The following is a 17163-nucleotide window of genomic DNA, read 5'->3' on the forward strand; positions in this document are numbered from 1 at the left end:
AGCACTTAACAAGGTTGGGATGAAATATATGGCAGGTTAATTCAACTGGAACTTGCTCATTTTTTATCTATATGTGGCTGTCAGTTGTCTCACAGGAGATTAATTGTTGAAGTGGTTTTTAATATATTTATGCACATACATACACACTCCTAAAAATATGCATTAAATAAGAAGATTGCATCTTTCTTTGGCTGCAATCCTAACTATGGAACTAGGAAATGGTTTCACTAAGATTAGTAGGGCTTGAACCAGCTTTATTGTGGGGAAGTTAACAAGTTTGGTAGCATTTCTGCTTTTCACGGAACGTGTGTAGAGTGGCTCTTTCAAGACCATGTTGCTTATAGGTTTTAATGAAGAGGTCTAGCCTCTAAGTATTAATTAGATGCTTTTAAAAAATGGATCTACAATATTTATTATTTATTGAATTTATACCCTGCCCATCCTACCAAATTTTGATACCTACAAAAATGCAAATCACTTCCAATTTGATTTATATAGATTTGGGATGATTGGGGGGGGGTGAATTTACGAGATACACCCTTTCCAAAAGAACATGGAAACTGAAACAGAACTCAACTACATTAGTAAAGAAACGGTGATTTGAATGTCCTATAAACATGCAACACCAGATGGTGCCAGAGAGCAGGAAATTTTAAAACCTGGTTTTCCATATAGATTTTTTTTTCCTTTGTTAAAACAATCTGACTTATTTATAGTGTGTAAACAGCACCAAAGGGACCTCCCTGGGGTGGAAGCCTGGGCAGTGTATATGGAAGTCCTGGGCTGCCCAGTTGACAAGGCCCCCATCTCAGCCTCGCTGATGTGATCCAAAGGAAAGCATAATATATTTGGCACCAGCTTGGCTGCAGGAGTGGCCAGAAAGAGGTGTACAAGGTGCCGTCCAACCATTTTAGGTTTGGATTTGTGTAGGGTTTACTCCTTAGCCTTTTTTTCTCTCCTGGAGATATTCCACAAGGCAGTGGAAGTTAGGATAAGAGTTTTCCTTCTCCCAGATGTGCTGCTTTCCCAGGTTGATGAGCCCCATCTGCCTCTCATTTCCCCCTACAGAATGTGATGAAACCTCCATCTTGATCACTGAACCCATGATTGGTCTCACCCACTCAGTGTACTGGAGCCTGTCTTCACATGCAAGGGAAGTCACTAACTCACCAAGGCTTTCAGACCCATCAGCTAACCCCACCTGGTTTAGCTGGCAAGTTGAAGTCACTCCTGGCATGTGGATGTATGGAGTGGTAGGGGGTGGGTAGGACCTCTGGTGGGGTAGTTTCCCCACTTTTCCCAATTTTGGTCCCCACCTCTCACCTGTGGTTCATAGAACATGTCACCATGTAACACACCCTAATAATATGTACAAAAATGCATCCCTTGTGGCAAATTGTGCAGAAATGCACATATTACTGAAAATAACGCATGAGGGGTTTTGCAAAAACAACAACAACAACAAAAACCACATCCAAATATGTATAAGAGGAAAAATTGCATACAGAAATGTGTATATTTGGGGAAATTTGCACTAAAATGCTGGTGAATTCTTATGAGGACTTTTAAATTTCATGGGAATCTAGAGAAGTAAACACTGGGGAAATGAGAAAGAGGAGAAACTGACATTGACATGTTCACCCACCCCTTGTGCAGATCAAGGGTAGATCCACATTCTTACAGGGTTCAAACCAGAGGTGGATTTAGGGCACTGTGTGCTGAACCAAGGGGAGCATTGCAGGGTGTCGCAAGTGTGATGTAGTAGTGCACACACAAAATGGGAAGCCAAAGGAAGGGGCACCAAATTTTGACCTCACACTGGGCACCTCTGAAAACTGAAATACCAAAGTCTGCCCCTGTTCACACCTAACAGCCTTCAGAAAAGACCAGAGGTGGCGAATCCACAGGCTGCAAGAATTTTTGTGCCCCCAATATTTTCCCCAATTTACTTTTTTTGAACAAGGTTTTAAAAATAATATTAAAGTTGGCTGCTCCTCTGGGCCCCCTTTTGTGATGTCATGTTGCCAAAAAGTTTGTTGTGCCCCCACCCCACCTCCAAGATTCTCCCAATGACTAGAATCCAGATCTCATATCTTTAAAGGGAAAAAATTGGCACAGTACTTAACCCTTTCCTTATTACTCCGTGCATTGTGCTTGGAGTCAAATGCTCCATCCCGGTAAGGTGTCAGTTCCATGGCTCTCATTATGGTTAATTCACCCTTCCTTCCCCCGCCTCACAAGCACTAAAGCAAGGCTGCCTCCTCTGGCTCACACCTTAAATCTTTTTGCTTTGCCTCAATGATTCCCAGTGAGTTCATTTCCGCAACGGACTTTGCCCCATTAATGTCCGACTTCTGGTGCCAAGCAATTAATCAGAATGGGGGTTGGGGGGTGGAACTCTTAACTGGAGAAAGAGTTGGTTTTTCTGTTTGAGATCTCTCCCTGTTTTATTGCTCCAAATCTCTCCCTGCTCAAGCTCCTCTGACCTCATCAATCTCCACATAAAACATCTCTTCAAAGAAATGCTTTTGCTAAAAGAGTCAGGCCTCTTCAGCTGGGGATGTTGCCCCTTGCTGGTTATATAACATTTGCAAAGAATTGTTTTCTTTGTATATTAAGACGAGGATGGCAAGCTGCTTTAGAGAAAGTCAGGCCACTGGTCCATCTAACTCAGTGTTGTCCACACGGACTGGCAGTAGCTCTCCAGGGTCATAGGCAAGACTCTTTCCCAGTGCTACCTGGAGATGCATGTCTTTTGCATGTCAAGCATGTGATCCACTCCTGACCTACTGTCCTTTCTGTGGGAACAGGGCAGTAATTGTGTTTTTAAGCCTGGAGGGTAACAATATCCATGCCACCAACTATTTTCCTTCTCTGAAGAAGATGCTGCTGCTACATACCCTCTAACACTTCTCCAATGAAAATAAAGGTAAAGGTAAAGGGACCCCTGACCATTAGGTCCAGTCATGGCCGACTCTGGGGTTGTGACGCTCATCTCGCTTTATTGGCCAAGGGAGCCGGCGTACAGCTTCCAGGTCATGTGGCCAGCATGACTAAGCTGCTTCTGGCGAACCAGAACAGCACACGGAAACGCCGTTTACCTTCCCACCGGAGCGGTACCTATTTATCTACTTGCACTTTGACGTGCTTTCGAACTGCTAGGTTGGCAGGAGCAGGGACCGAGCAACAGGAGCTCACCCCGTCGTGGGGATTCGAACCGCCGACCTTCTGATCGGCAAGTCCTAGGCTCTGTGGTTTAACCCACAGCACCACCCACGTCCCACTATGAAAATAGGGGTGCCTTATTCCATAATAATACAAGGTGTGACCAGAAAGCTCGGTGAACAGTCACAGAAACCAGACACCGAGAAATATTTGAAGGCCTTTGAAGTAGGCCCTCTCTGATACAATGGACCGTTGACAACATTCATAGAACTGTTGGAAATTTTTGGAGAAGTCCTCTTTGCGTACTGCTTTCAGTGCCTTCGTCACAGCAGCTTGGACATGTGAAATGTTGGGAAATCTGTGCCCTTTCAGTTCAGATTTCAGTTTTGGAAAAAGAAAGAAATCTGTTGGGGCCAGATCGGACGAATGTGGAGGGTGGGACAACTCAGTAACCTCAGTAACGATTTCACACAGAATATGCAATTCTTCCACCATCATTCGGACATCATTCGGACAGACAAACATCGATCCCACATCAATAACTCTTGAACTCTGTCGACATTTGCTCCCCTTCATGAAAATGCTTAAACGACTCATACACTGTCTTTCGAGTTACAGCTTCATCTCTGTACACAATTATGAGCATTTTGTGGGTTTCTGATGCCGATTGTTTATTTCTCACTGTCCAATTTATGTGACCATTCACCGAACTTTCCGGTCACACATTAACTTTCCAGTCACACATTAATAATTATAATAATGAAAATTTAATTTAACCCCACTCATCTGACTGGGTTGCCCCAGCTACTATGGGAGGCTTCCGACATATATAAAAACATAATAAAACATTAAACATTTTTTAAAAAAACTTCCTGATACAAGGCTGCCTTCAGATGTCTTCTATAGGTTGTATGGTTCCTTATCTCCTTGGCTCGGAGGTCACATAACTCCATACCCTACAACATTTCTCTGATGAAATTGGGGACGTCCTGAGGAAAAGCGGGATCAGATTTCTGTAAATCTGGGACTGTCCCTGGAAAATAGGGACACTTGGAGGGTCTGCTGCTACTTCCATTCTTGTCGCTGGAAATAGTTAATGGCTCTATTACTTCTGTAAATAACCAGCTCTTGGACAGGAACAGAAAAATGCCTCCGCAGCCAGAACAAATTATTTAATTAATCCTAATTCAATTTCAATCAATGGACATTTTAATCTCTTTACAATGTTGAAATTGTTTTATGAAAGGAAATCTCTTTAATTCATTGCTTCTCTCTCTCTCCCCCAGCCCATTCTTCTGGCATATGTGGTTTCCTTCACCTTGTTTTATCCTTACAACAAACCTGTGAAGTAAAATGTGAGAGGGTGACTGGCCCAAGGCCACCTATGTTTGGGTCTTGCTACAGATCTGAACCTGCCCTCAGCCCAAATTTGGCAGTCTGTTCACCAACTAATCACATTTATTGCTCATTAAAACAAAATGTCAGCCATTAAAGGGAAAGGGTGCATATTAAGGACAGCAGGACTGGTTCTACCATTTTACAAATAGGACAACCGCCCTAGAGCAGAAGACTTAAGGTAGAGGAAAGTGACAATTGCAGAGAACTCATATTTTGAGTTGTAAACATCACCATAATATTAATCTTGCCCTCAAATTCTATGTGGCAGCAGTGGTGCTAAAGTGTGGCATTACTAAGCCAGGTTATGATTTTCAGTAGCAGTGGTGGACCTACAGTTTGGGGGTCCTGAAGCTTGGAATTATCATGGGGGCTCCTTCACAACCAGCAATGAGGTCTGGGCAAGCACTGTTCCCTTCTACTATTGGGCTGTTTGCAACAACAACCTTTACAACACCTGTGCTGCTGACTCTCAAACTTTGGGATTGTTTAAATATTTACAACAAAAAAATTAAAGCATTTAAAACAAATAATCAATCAATTTGGATCAATTTGTTGGTGGAGGGGCTAGGAGTAGGAAGGGGGTTTGTGGGGGGTGTTGTTCTTGTTTTTATTATGTTTTTTTGTGTTTTTATCTTACATTTTTATGTTGTGAACCACCCTGAGATTTACGGATGAAGGCTGGTATACAAATTTAATTGATGATGATGATGATGATGATGATGACTAATAGCCACAGATAAGCCCAGTCCTTCATTCATCTGCCTAACCTGCCTAATTATTATTATTATTATTATTATTATTATTATTATTATTATTTATATCCCGCCCTCCCCAGCCAAGACTGGGCTCAGTGCGGCTAACACCAGGTATAAAAACAATTGATCAAAATACAACTTAAAAACAAAATTAAAACACAACATTAGAATGCAGCCTCATTTTAGTAGAAACTCAAATCAAAAACTTTTGGGGATGAAAATGTCAAATCTGCTCCAGACTGGTCCTACGTGGGCCAGAAAAAAGCCAGGGAAGTCCCGAAATAGGAGAACTCTTGCAAAGTTGTTACAAGTTGCTGACTGAGGTGGGCTGCAACCCTTTCGAAGGCCTCACACAAGATCCTTTTTGCACCCACAACCCTCTTTAACACAATAATTTTGTCGGACACCAATAGGCTTCAGGCTTGTTGCAATCACTCCTGTGTTTTACATGAAGGAAAGTGATGTTCAGCAATGTAACTGATCTGATATCTGTCTTGTTTTCCCCTTTGGGGAATGCTAACAACTGCAAATATTTTTTGTAAAAGTGTCGAGATTACAGCTCCTCTAAAATGCAGCCCCTCAACCTGCTATGGAAAAACCACACATTTGGGTAGACTTTTTTTTTTTTTAACATTAACTGTTGCTGTTGACAGTTCCTAGCTTCCAAACCTACCTCCTAGTCTTTAGCCTTAAGGGTGGTGTAACATTCTTTTCACGCTTCACTATTAAACATCAGCTTCCTTGCAAATTACAGCACCAGGGTTGACAACTTAGTGTTTTATTCTCCATCAGCCGTTGACACCTACATTTTCACAGTCTCACTCATCTTTATCTCAGTAACACCATATCTGTGTGTGACATATTTAGTCCTTCGGAAGAAACTTTGGAGGGGAAAATGCTTCTTGAACAGAAAGGCCTAACTATTCTCCTCCTCTGTAATGAGGCAAGATACCCATATCTGAAGCTCGTTCAGCTGGCTTTATACTAGATTAGGGCCATAGTCACATGATACATTTAAAGCAATTTATGGTGGCACTTTAAACAGTCATGGCAGACCCTCCAAGTGTCCCTATTTTCTAAGGACAGTCCCAGATTTACAGAAGCCATCCCGGTTTCTGATTTGATCCCAGAATGTTCCGATTTTCCTCAGGAAGTGCCTAATTTCACTGAAGAAATGTTGGCGGCTATGGAGTAATGCAACTCCCGAACCAAGGAGATAAGTAATTGTACAACCTTTAGAAGACGTCTGAAGGCAGGGATAGTTTAGGGAAGTTTTTTAATGTTTAATCTTTTTATATATGTTGGAAGTCATCCAGAGTGGCTGGGCCAACCCAGTCAGATGGGCAGGGTATAAATAATAAAATTATTATTGTTGTTGTTATTATTGACTAGGACGTCCTTATTTTTATCAGGGAAATGTTGGAGGGTATGTCAAGAGTCCCCCTAAATAATTTTGAGAGCTGTAGTTTGTTCAGGGTCTTGAGTGGTTTTGTAATTTAGTCGTTTTAGTCGTATTCGACTCTCCGTGACCCCATGAACCAGAGCATGCCTTGAAAACTCTCACTTTCTTCTCAAAGCTTCTCCTTTTTGATGTCCATGGAGTTTTCATGGCAAAATACTGGAATGGGTTGCCAGTTCCTTCTCCAGGTGGATCACATTTAGTCTAAACTCTTGGCTATGACCTATCTGTCTTGAGTGGCCCTGCACGGCATAGTTCATAGCCTCTTGGAGTTCTTCAAGCCCCTTCACCACAACAAGGCAGTGATCCATGAAGGGATAAGTGGTCTTAGGAGACCTGTATTTCTGCTAAAATTCCCTGAGAAGCAGAATTGATCATTAAACCACTTTGGAAGTCAAACCACTTCCCTGCTCTTGTCTTTCTGCATGCACCCAGCACCCTCATCAAATCTACTCCAGAGATTTGGAGAACCCCTAGAATAGATTTAGGACATGTTTGGGGGAGGAGAGTGAGAGAGCATTCTGCTGTTCAAGCAGAAATCCTTGCGCTGACGGAATGTACACAGAGTGCTACTTTGAATACAACCTTTTGATAGGACCATTCCACTCAAATCAGTGCAAATGTTACTGTGACTTTGAGGCCACTTGTATGCACTTAAGTTCCATTGGCAGCGGCAGAGACTTAATGCATGTGTGTTTTTACCAGGTATAGGACTGCAGCATTTAACAGAAACCGAACAAAGTCCATAATGTGAAAATCCCAAAGCATCCCAAATTATTTCTATATAATTTATTATTAAGCTCACATGGTTTGTGCTGAGACGTAGATGAGCTTAAACCAAAGGGCTCGGGTTCATTGGAGTTGTAGATTGTGTTTATCATCCAGTTAAAATTCTTTTTCTCTTCTTTTCAAAATCAAAGTTTTTTGGGGGAGGGGGGAAAGTAATCAAAAGCATCGCATGTATATAAAAGCACAGTATGAAATTACCAAGACACCGAGAATGTAGACTTAAAAGGTATTAGCTGTGGCTCTGTTATTATTTGATGACAGCTGCCAAAAAGTCTTTTTTTATATAATTACAAATGAGATAAGCACAAAGCAATGAAGAGTACATTAAAAATCTGGCAACACTAAGAAGGCAGGTGTTTCCCATGGCTTCCTATTAAATGGCATGCTACACTTAACGAACCTATGAAAGGTTGTCTGTAGACCAGAAACATATGAAACAACAGAAGACTAAAGCAAAGAAAGACCCGCAGGTATAAAATGGGTAGGGGGAAAAACTGGATCTGCAGCCAACTGTGCTGATATGCAACATAGCTTCTCTTAAATCTCTGAGCGGCTTTGAACAAAATGAGCTGAGCTATTGATTTATGTGCTCCCTGGTTGCTGAGGAGCTAAGAACACTACTAATTTTATTGCTGGAATACATTCCAAACATTTGTGTTTTGGGGTCCAGATTCCTAGTAAATTGCACAGGATCTCCTTTCTGCATACCCGTGCACAAGTTCTAAGCAAAGCTGGAAATGATGGATCTGGTGCGATGTTGAGCCGCAAAGTCTCAGCTGCCACAGAGAATAGGCTCGTCCGTGGCACAGGCTGCAGGACAATGGCCCAGCTATCAATGAACTGCTCTCTGTGGTGACCCACTGAACTGCAACTTATATGTCAGGGATGTGTATACCTGTGAAGAGATCCAAAATTTAGAACCTCAAAGCCAAAGTGAGAGCATTTGGGTCAAAATTAAGGGAGAGAAGAATAACAGTGACCTCATTGTGGGAGTTTACTATAGATCCCCAAGCCAAACGGAGGACATAGATGATGCCTTCCTGGAACAGATGGCCAAGCATGCAAAAGGAAGGGAGATAGTAGTAATGGGGGACTTCAATTACCCGGATATTTGCTGGATGTCAAACTCAGCCAAGAGCATAAGGTCAAACAGATTCCTCACTGGCCTTGCAGACAACTTCGTTGTCCAGAAAGTGGGAGAAGCAACAAGAGGAACAGCCATTTTAGATCTGGTCCTAACCAATGTTGATGACCTGGTTAGTGGGGTAGAAGTGGAAGGATCATTAGGCGCGAGTGATCATGCTCTTCTGAAGTTTACTATACAGCAGAAAGGAACAGCCAAGCATACTAGGACTCAATTTCTTGACTTTAAGAAAGCCGACTTCATAAAACTTAGGGAAGTGCTGGGTGAGATCCCATGGACAGTAATACTAAAAGGAAAGGGAGTTCATGATGGCTGGGAGTTTGTTAAGAGGGAGATAGTAAAAGCACAACTTCAGGCAATACCAATGAGACGGAAACATGGAAGGTGCCTAAAGAAGCCAGGGTGGCTATCTAAAGAACTTTTAACTGAGTTAAGATTAAAAAAGGATGTGTACAAAAAAATGGAAAAGGGGGGAAACCACCAAAGAGGAATTCAAACAAATAGCCAGCACGTGTAGGCACAAAGTCAGAAAAGCTAAAGCACAGAATGAACTCAGGCTTGCTAGAGAGGTTAAAAGCAACAAAAAAGGCTTTTATGGGTATGTTCGTAGCAAAAGGAAGAACAAAGAAACAGTGGGGTCACTCAGAGGAGAAGCTGGTGAAATGCAAACAGGGGACACAGAAAGGGCTGAACTCCTCAATGCCTTCTTTGCCTCAGTCTTCTCCGATAAAGAAAACAATGCCCGACCTGAAGAATTTGGAGCAAATGATTCAGCAGAGGAAACACAGCCCAGAATAACTAAGGAGATAGTACAAGAATACTTGGCTAGTTTAGATGTATTCAAGTCTCCAGGGCCAGATGAACTGCATCCAAGAGTATTAAAAGAACTGGCAGATGTGATCTCAGAACCACTGGCAGTCATCTTGGAGAATTCCTGGAGAGCAGGCGAAGTCCCGGCAGACTGGAGGAGGGCAAATGTTGTCCCTATTTTCAAAAAGGGGGAAAGAGAGGACCCAAATAATTACCGCCCAGTCAGTCTGACATCAATACCAGGGAAGATTCTGGAGCAGATCATTAAGCAAACAGTCTGTGAGCACCTAGAAAGGAATACTGTGATCACCAATAGTCAGCATGGATTTCTGAAAAATAAGTCATGTCAGACTAACCTGATCTCATTTTTTGACAGAATTACAAGCCTGGTAGATGAAGGGAACGCAGTGGATGTAGCCTACCTTGATTTCAGCAAGGCATTTGACAAGGTGCCCCATGATATTCTTGTAAAGAAGCTGGTAAAATGCGGACTTGACTATGCTACCACTCAGTGGATTTGTAACTGGCTGACTGACTGAACCCAAAGGGTGCTCATCAATGGTTCCTCTTCATCCTGGAGAAGAGTGACTAGTGGGGTGCCACAGGGTTCTGTCTTGGGCCCGGTCTTATTCAACATCTTTATCAACGACTTGGATGATGGACTCAAGGGCATCCTGATCAAATTTGCAGATGACACCAAACTGGGAGGGGTGGCTAACACTCCAGAGGACAGGATCACACTTCAAAACGACCTTGACAGATTAGAGAACTGGGCCAAAACAAACAAGATGAATTTTAACAGGGAGAAATGTAAAGTATTGCACTTGGGCAGAAAAAATGAGAGGCACAAATACAAGATGGGTGACACCTGGCTTGAGAGCAGTACATGTGAAAAGGATCTAGGAGTCTTGGTTGACCACAAACTTGACATGAGCCAACAGTGTGACGCGGCAGCTAAAAAAGCCAATGCAATTCTGGGCTGCATCAATAGGAGTATAGCATCTAGATCAAGGGAAGTAATAGTGCCACTGTATTCTGCTCTGGTCAGACCTCACCTGGAGTACTGTGTCCAGTTCTGGGCACCACAGTTCAAGAAGGACACTGAGAAACTGGAACGTGTCCAGAGGAGGGCAACCAAAATGGTCAAAGGCCTGGAAACGATGCCTTATGAGGAACGGCTAAGGGAGCTGGGCATGTTTAGCCTGGAGAAGAGGAGGTTAAGGGGTGATATGATAGCCATGTTCAAATATATACTGTAAAAGGATGTCACATAGAGGAGGGAGAAAGGTTGTTTTCTGCTGCTCCAGAGAAGCGGACACGGAGCAATGGCTCCAAACTACAAGAAAGAAGATTCCACCTAAACATTAGGAAGAACTTCCTGACAGTAAGAGCTGTTTGACAGTGGAATTTGCTGCCAAGGAGTGTGGTGGAGTCTCCTTCTTTGGAGGTCTTTAAGCAGAGGCTTGACAACCATATGTCAGGAGTGCTCTGATGGTGTTTCCTGCTTGGCAGGGGGTTGGAGTCGATGGCCCTTGTGGTCTCTTCCAACTCTATGATTCTATGATTCTAACTTCTCAGTATCTTCAGCCAAGGACTGACTCTGTCCACACAGGTAGCTTGGCTACTGAATGCTCCTGGAACTTGAAGAAGAACTTGAAGATCTTCATATTCCACCTTGAGCAACATGTTTGCCGCATCCATGGTTATTCTTCATTCCCATGTGATCCAACCCTTCGTCCTGGTTTACCCCTTGGTCTTGACTCTATCTTTGGTTCCGGCTTCCGGCTTGCTCCACAGCTTCATCTGTTGGCTTGTCTTTGAGTCGTCATTTGCTCTTTGGTCCAGACTATGGGCTGGTTCTCATCTCCTGACTTGCCCTGGAAACACCCCAAATAAGAGTCGATTTTCCTTTCCTTTCTTCACCCTGCGAATGGTAGCAGTGTGGTTAGAATAGGGTTGCCATATTTCAAAAAGTGAAAATCTGGACACAAAAGTTGAGCTGATACACCTGGGTTTCCCAGACATTTCAGCCGCTTATCGAAATTTCTGAAAAGACAAGAAGAAGAAGAAGAAGAAGAAGAGTAGTAGTAGTAGTAGTAGTTTGGATTTGATATCCTGCTTTATCACTACCCTAAGGAGTCTCAGAGCGGCTAATAATAATAATAATAATAATAATAATTTATTATTTGTACCCCGCCCATCTGGCTGGGTTTCCCCAGCCACTCTGGGCGGCTTCCAACAGAGATAAAAAATACACTAAAATGTCACATATTAAAAACTTCCCTGAACAGGGCTGCCTTCAGATGTCTTCTGAATGTCAGGTAGTTGTCCATCGCCTTGACATCCGATGGGAGGGCATTCCACAGGGCGGGCGCCACCACCGAGAAGGCCCTCTGCCTGGTTCCCTGCAACTTGGCCTCTCGCAGTGAGGGAACCGCCAGAAGGCCCTCGGAGCTGGACCTCAGTGTCCGGGCAGAACGATGGGGGAGGAGACGCTCCTTCAGATATACTGGACCGAGGCCATTTAGGGCTTTAAAGGTCAGCACCAACACTTTGAATTGTGCTCGGAAACGTACTGGGAGCCAATGTAGGGTCTTTCAAGACCGGTGTTATATGGTCTCGGCGGCCGCTCCCAGTCACCAGTCTAGCTGCCGCATTCTGGATTAGTTGTAGTTTCCGGGTCACCTTCAAAGGTAGCCCCACGTAGAGTGCATTGCAGTAGTCCAAGCGGGAGATAACCAGAGCATGTACCACTCTGGCGAGACAGACCGCAGGCAGATAGGGTCTCAGCCTACGTACCAGATGGAGCTGGTAAACAGCTGCCCTGGATACAGATTTGACCTGTGCCTCCATGGACAGCTGTGAGTCCAAAATGACTCCCAGGCTGCGCACCTGGTCCTTCAGGGGCACAGTTACCCCATTCAGGACCAGGGAATCCTCCACACCTGCCCGCCTCTTGTCCCCCCAAAACAGTACTTCTGTCTTGTCAGGATTCAGCCTCAATCTGTTAGCCGCCATCCATCCTCCAACCGCTTCCAGACACTCACACAGGACCTTTACCGCCTTCACTGGTTCTGATTTAAAAGAGAGGTAGAGCTGGGTATCATCTGCATACTGATGAACACCCAGCCCAAACCTCCTGATGATCCCTCCCAGCGGCTGCATGTAGATGTTGAAAAGCATGGGGGAGAGGACAGAACCCTGAGGCACCCCACAAGTGAGCGGCCAGGGGTCTGAACACTCATCCCCCACCACCACTTTCTGAACACGGCCCAGGAGGAAGGAGCGGAACCACTGTATGACAGTGCCCCCAGCTCCCAGCCCCTCAAGACGGTCCAGAAGGATGTCATGGTCGATGGTATCAAACGCCGCTGAGAGATCCAGCAGAACTAGGAAACAGCTCTCACCTTTGTCCCTAGCCCGCCGGAGATCATCAACCAGTGCGACCAAGGCAGTTTCAGTCCCATGATGAGGCCTGAATCCCGACTGGAAGGGATCCAAATGGTCCGCTTCTTCCAGGCGTGCCTGGAGTTGTTCAGCAACCACTCGCTCAATCACCTTGCCCAAGAATGGAAGGTTTGAGACTGGGCGATAATTGGCCATCGTGGCCGCATCTAAAGATGGTTTTTTAAGAAGCGGTTTAATAACCGCCTCTTAACAATCTCCTTTTCCCTTCCTCCCCCACAACAAACACTCTGTGAGGTGAGTGAGGCTGAGAGACTTCAGAGAAGTGTGACTAGCCCAAGGTTACCCAGCAGCTGCATGTGGAGGAGCAGGGAATCGAACCCAGTTCACCAGATTACGAGTCCACCACTCTTAACCACTACAGCACACTGGCCTATTGGCATGACAGCCCTCTGTTTTATCAATATCAGGAGTGGGGAGCCTCAGATCTGGGAGATTAATATGGCCCTCCAGGCCTATCTGTCCACCTCTTGAAAATTCCCCTAGGCCACATCCTTCACCAGCATCACTAACAGAGGACCTATATTTGCATAAAATCATAGAATTGTAGAGCTGGAAGGGACCCAAAAGGTCATTGGTCCAGCCCTCTGCAAGGCAGGAATCCCAACTAAAGCATCCATGACAGATGGCCATCCAACTGCTGCTTAAAAACTTGCAAGGAAGGAGAGTCCACAACCTCCTGAGGGAGACTGTTCCACTGCCAAACAGCTCTTACTCTCAGAAAGATCTTCCTGATGTTTAGTTGGAATCTCCTTTCTTGTAACCTGAAGCCTCTTGAGCAGAAGAAACAAGCTTGCTCCATCTTCCATGTGACAGCCCTTCGGGTATTTGAAAATGGCTAGTGTATCAATGACAAACCTAGACAACCTTAAAAAGCAGAGACATCACCTTGCCAACAAAGGCCCATATAGTTAAAGCTATGGTTTTCCCAGTAGTGATGTATGGAAGTGAGAGCTGGACCATAAAGAAGGCTGATCACCAAAGAATTGATGCTTTTGAATTATGGTGTTGGAGGAGACTCTTGAGAGTCCCATGGACTACAAGAAGATCAAACGTATCCATTCTTAAGGAAATCAGCCCTGAGTGCTCACTGGAAGAACAGATGCTGAAGCTGAGGCTTCAATACTTTGGCCACCTCATGAGAAGAGAAGACAACCTGGAAAAGAACCTGATGTTGGGAAAGATGGAGGGCAGAAGGAGAAGGGGACGACAGAGGAAGAGATGGTTGGACAGTGTTCTCGAAGCTACCAGCATGAGTTTGACCAAACTGCGGGAGGCAGTGGAAGACAGGAATGCCTGGCGTGCTCTGGTCCATGGGGTCACAAAGAGTCGGACACGACTAAATGACTAAACAACAACAAATCTCCTCTCAGTCTCCTCTTTTCCTTGCTAAACATACCCAGCTCCTTCCCAGTTCCCCATGCAGCTTGGTTTCCAGACCCTTGAACATCTTGGTTGCCCTCCTCTGCACATGTTCCAGCTTGTCAATATCATTCTTAAATTGTGCCACTGAGAAGTGAACACAGTATTCCAGATGTGATCTGACCAAGGCAGAATGGAGTGGTACTATTACTTGGTGCTAAATATTATTTAGTATTTATTTTTATTAGCAAGGTTTATATAGCACTTAATTTAAAAAAATCTTTTTTGTATTATGAATATAACAGGTTGATAAGAAAATACCAATAAAATCAAACATAAAAACTATTAGACATAGTAAAACACATATATACAATAAAATTGCAGGCTTGCCTGAACAAAGAAATGTACTGTATGTAGCAGCCAAAGAAATTACCGTAACAATCACTACAACAAAAGCAACCGCCTAGAATCAATAAGCAGGGAGTTCCAGAAAGCAATACTTAGAAGGGGTGCTTTGTACACTGCCATCTTGAAAAAGACCCATTCACCAGCCTGAGGGGGTGGGAGAGGAGAAGAAAAACTGCTAATATAATGAATTTACATTACACAAATCTGACAATCTTTCCTATGTGATCACATACTCTACATTGTTAAAAAACAAAAAAAACATGATTTAGCCAATTTGCATGACCAGAGCCCTTGGTTTCAAGTTGTCTCCAACAGCTGAATTTGTAGCGCTGTAGGGGGAATAGCTTTGCTCTGCATGCCTGACTCAGCTATGGAAAATCCTTCAATTGCAGGCATGCTTCCTCCTTTACATACTATATCTTTTCAATCTGACCCGAAGCATGAACACTGGCCCACATTCTTCCCTTGGAATAGGCAACCGGCCAAGAACTGTTTTGGAAATATCCAGGTTTGGAAAACAAGCAGGGAAAAGTGCCCACTCATTTCCCCCTTCCCAGGCTTCTTATGCCTCTGCTTATCAGCAAATTCATTTCTTTCCCTTTAGGAGATGATGGCTTTGAATCGGAGAAAAGAAACAGAAAAAGAAAACACACACACACAGCCGTGGGAAACCTGTTTGGTCATTTGGTACATCCATGGGTATCGAATGTAGGAAGGGGCTCTGTGCAATGTGCCCAGATAGCTTTGCCCTGAGATGCCCCCATGTGTGCCAACCGTGCCTCCCCCTCCACACACAACTGGTGTGTGTAGGGGGCACCTACACAGGGATGTGAACCCCGGTTGCACTCACGGAAAGAGCCCTCTGCACTGTGATGGGCAAGTCGGTCCATTTCATTTCCTCTCACATTCTCCTTTTCCCCCAGCCTTAAGTTCAGTTCTCCACATTTCCGCAGCAGATAACAACAACAACAACAACAACAACAACAACAACAACAACAACAACAACAACAATTTATTTATACCCCGCCCACTCTGGGTGGCTTCCAACAGAACACTAAAATACAATAACCTTGTTGTTGTTGTTATTGTTGTTTAGTCGTGTCCTACTCTTTGTGACCCCATGGACCAGAGCACGCCAGGCACTCCTGTCTTCCACTGCCTCCCGCAGTTTAGTCAAACTCATGCTGGAAGCTTTGAGAACACTGTCCAACCAACTCGTCCTCTGTCGTCCCCTTCTCCTTGTGCCCTCCATCTTTCCCAACATCAGGGTCTTTTCCAGGGAGTCTTCTCTTCTCATGAGGTGGCCAAAGTATTGGAGCCTCAGCTTCAGGATCTGGCCTTCCAGTGAGCACTCAGGGCTGATTTCCTTGAGAATGGATCGGTTGGATCTTCTTGCAGTCCATACAATAACCTATTAAACATTAAAAGCTTCCTTAAAGAGGGCTGCCTACAGATGTCTTCTAAAAGTTTGGTAGTTGTTTTTCTCTTTGGCATCTGGTGGGAGGGGGTTCCACAGGGCGGGTGCCACTACTGAGAAGGCCCTCTGCTTCTCAGCTGAGAAGGCCCTCGGCGCTGGATCTCAGTGTCCGGGCAGAACGATGGAGGCGGAGACACTCCTTCAGGTATACTGGACCGAGGCTGTTTAGGGCTTTAAAGGTCAGCACCAACACTTTGAATTGTGCTTGAAAACGTACTGGGAGCCAGTGTGGGTCTTTCAAGACCGGTGTTATATGGTCTTGGCAGCCGCTCCCAGTCACCAGTCTAGCTGCCGCATTCTGGATTAGCTGTAGTTTCCGGGTCACCTTCAAAGGTAGCCCCACATAGAGCGCATTGCAGTAGTCCAAGCGGAAGATAACTAGAGCATGCACCACCCCAGCAGAGTCTTCTTCTCCATCTTCTTCTAAAATTCCTCATGAAAACTCCTCAGCATTTTAGTGGAAATTTCTCCTGATGTGCAATTTTGCCTCATCTACAAACATTTGCAAAACAGGGTCCCTTCATTTGATACATTATTTAAGTGTTGTTCTCACTAATGTACACACTTTCATACTTGACTACGTAGTTCTGGTATATTATTATTATTATTATTATTATTATTATTATTATTATTATTATTATTATTATTATACCAGGAGGTGTTTTTGTTAAAGGTGCCAAGGAGCATTCAGAGACCCCTATTTCCCCCTCCCCCACAGAGCTACAATTCCCAGAATGGTTTAGCAGCCAATCTCTCTTCCTGGGGAACTCTGTGAATTTTGACTCTGTGAGCAGAATGACAGTTCCCAGAATTCTTTGGGGGAAGCCAAGACTGTTTAAAGTGATATGATACTGCTTTAAATATATAGTGCAGGTGGCTCCTCATACAGGTAAACTGCTTAGAAGTCACATTGGCAATTAAACAGTAGATA

The sequence above is a fragment of the Podarcis erhardii genome (assembly GCF_964252035.2).
Source record: "Podarcis erhardii genome assembly, chromosome: 3".
Classification (NCBI taxonomy): domain Eukaryota; kingdom Metazoa; phylum Chordata; class Lepidosauria; order Squamata; family Lacertidae; genus Podarcis; species Podarcis erhardii.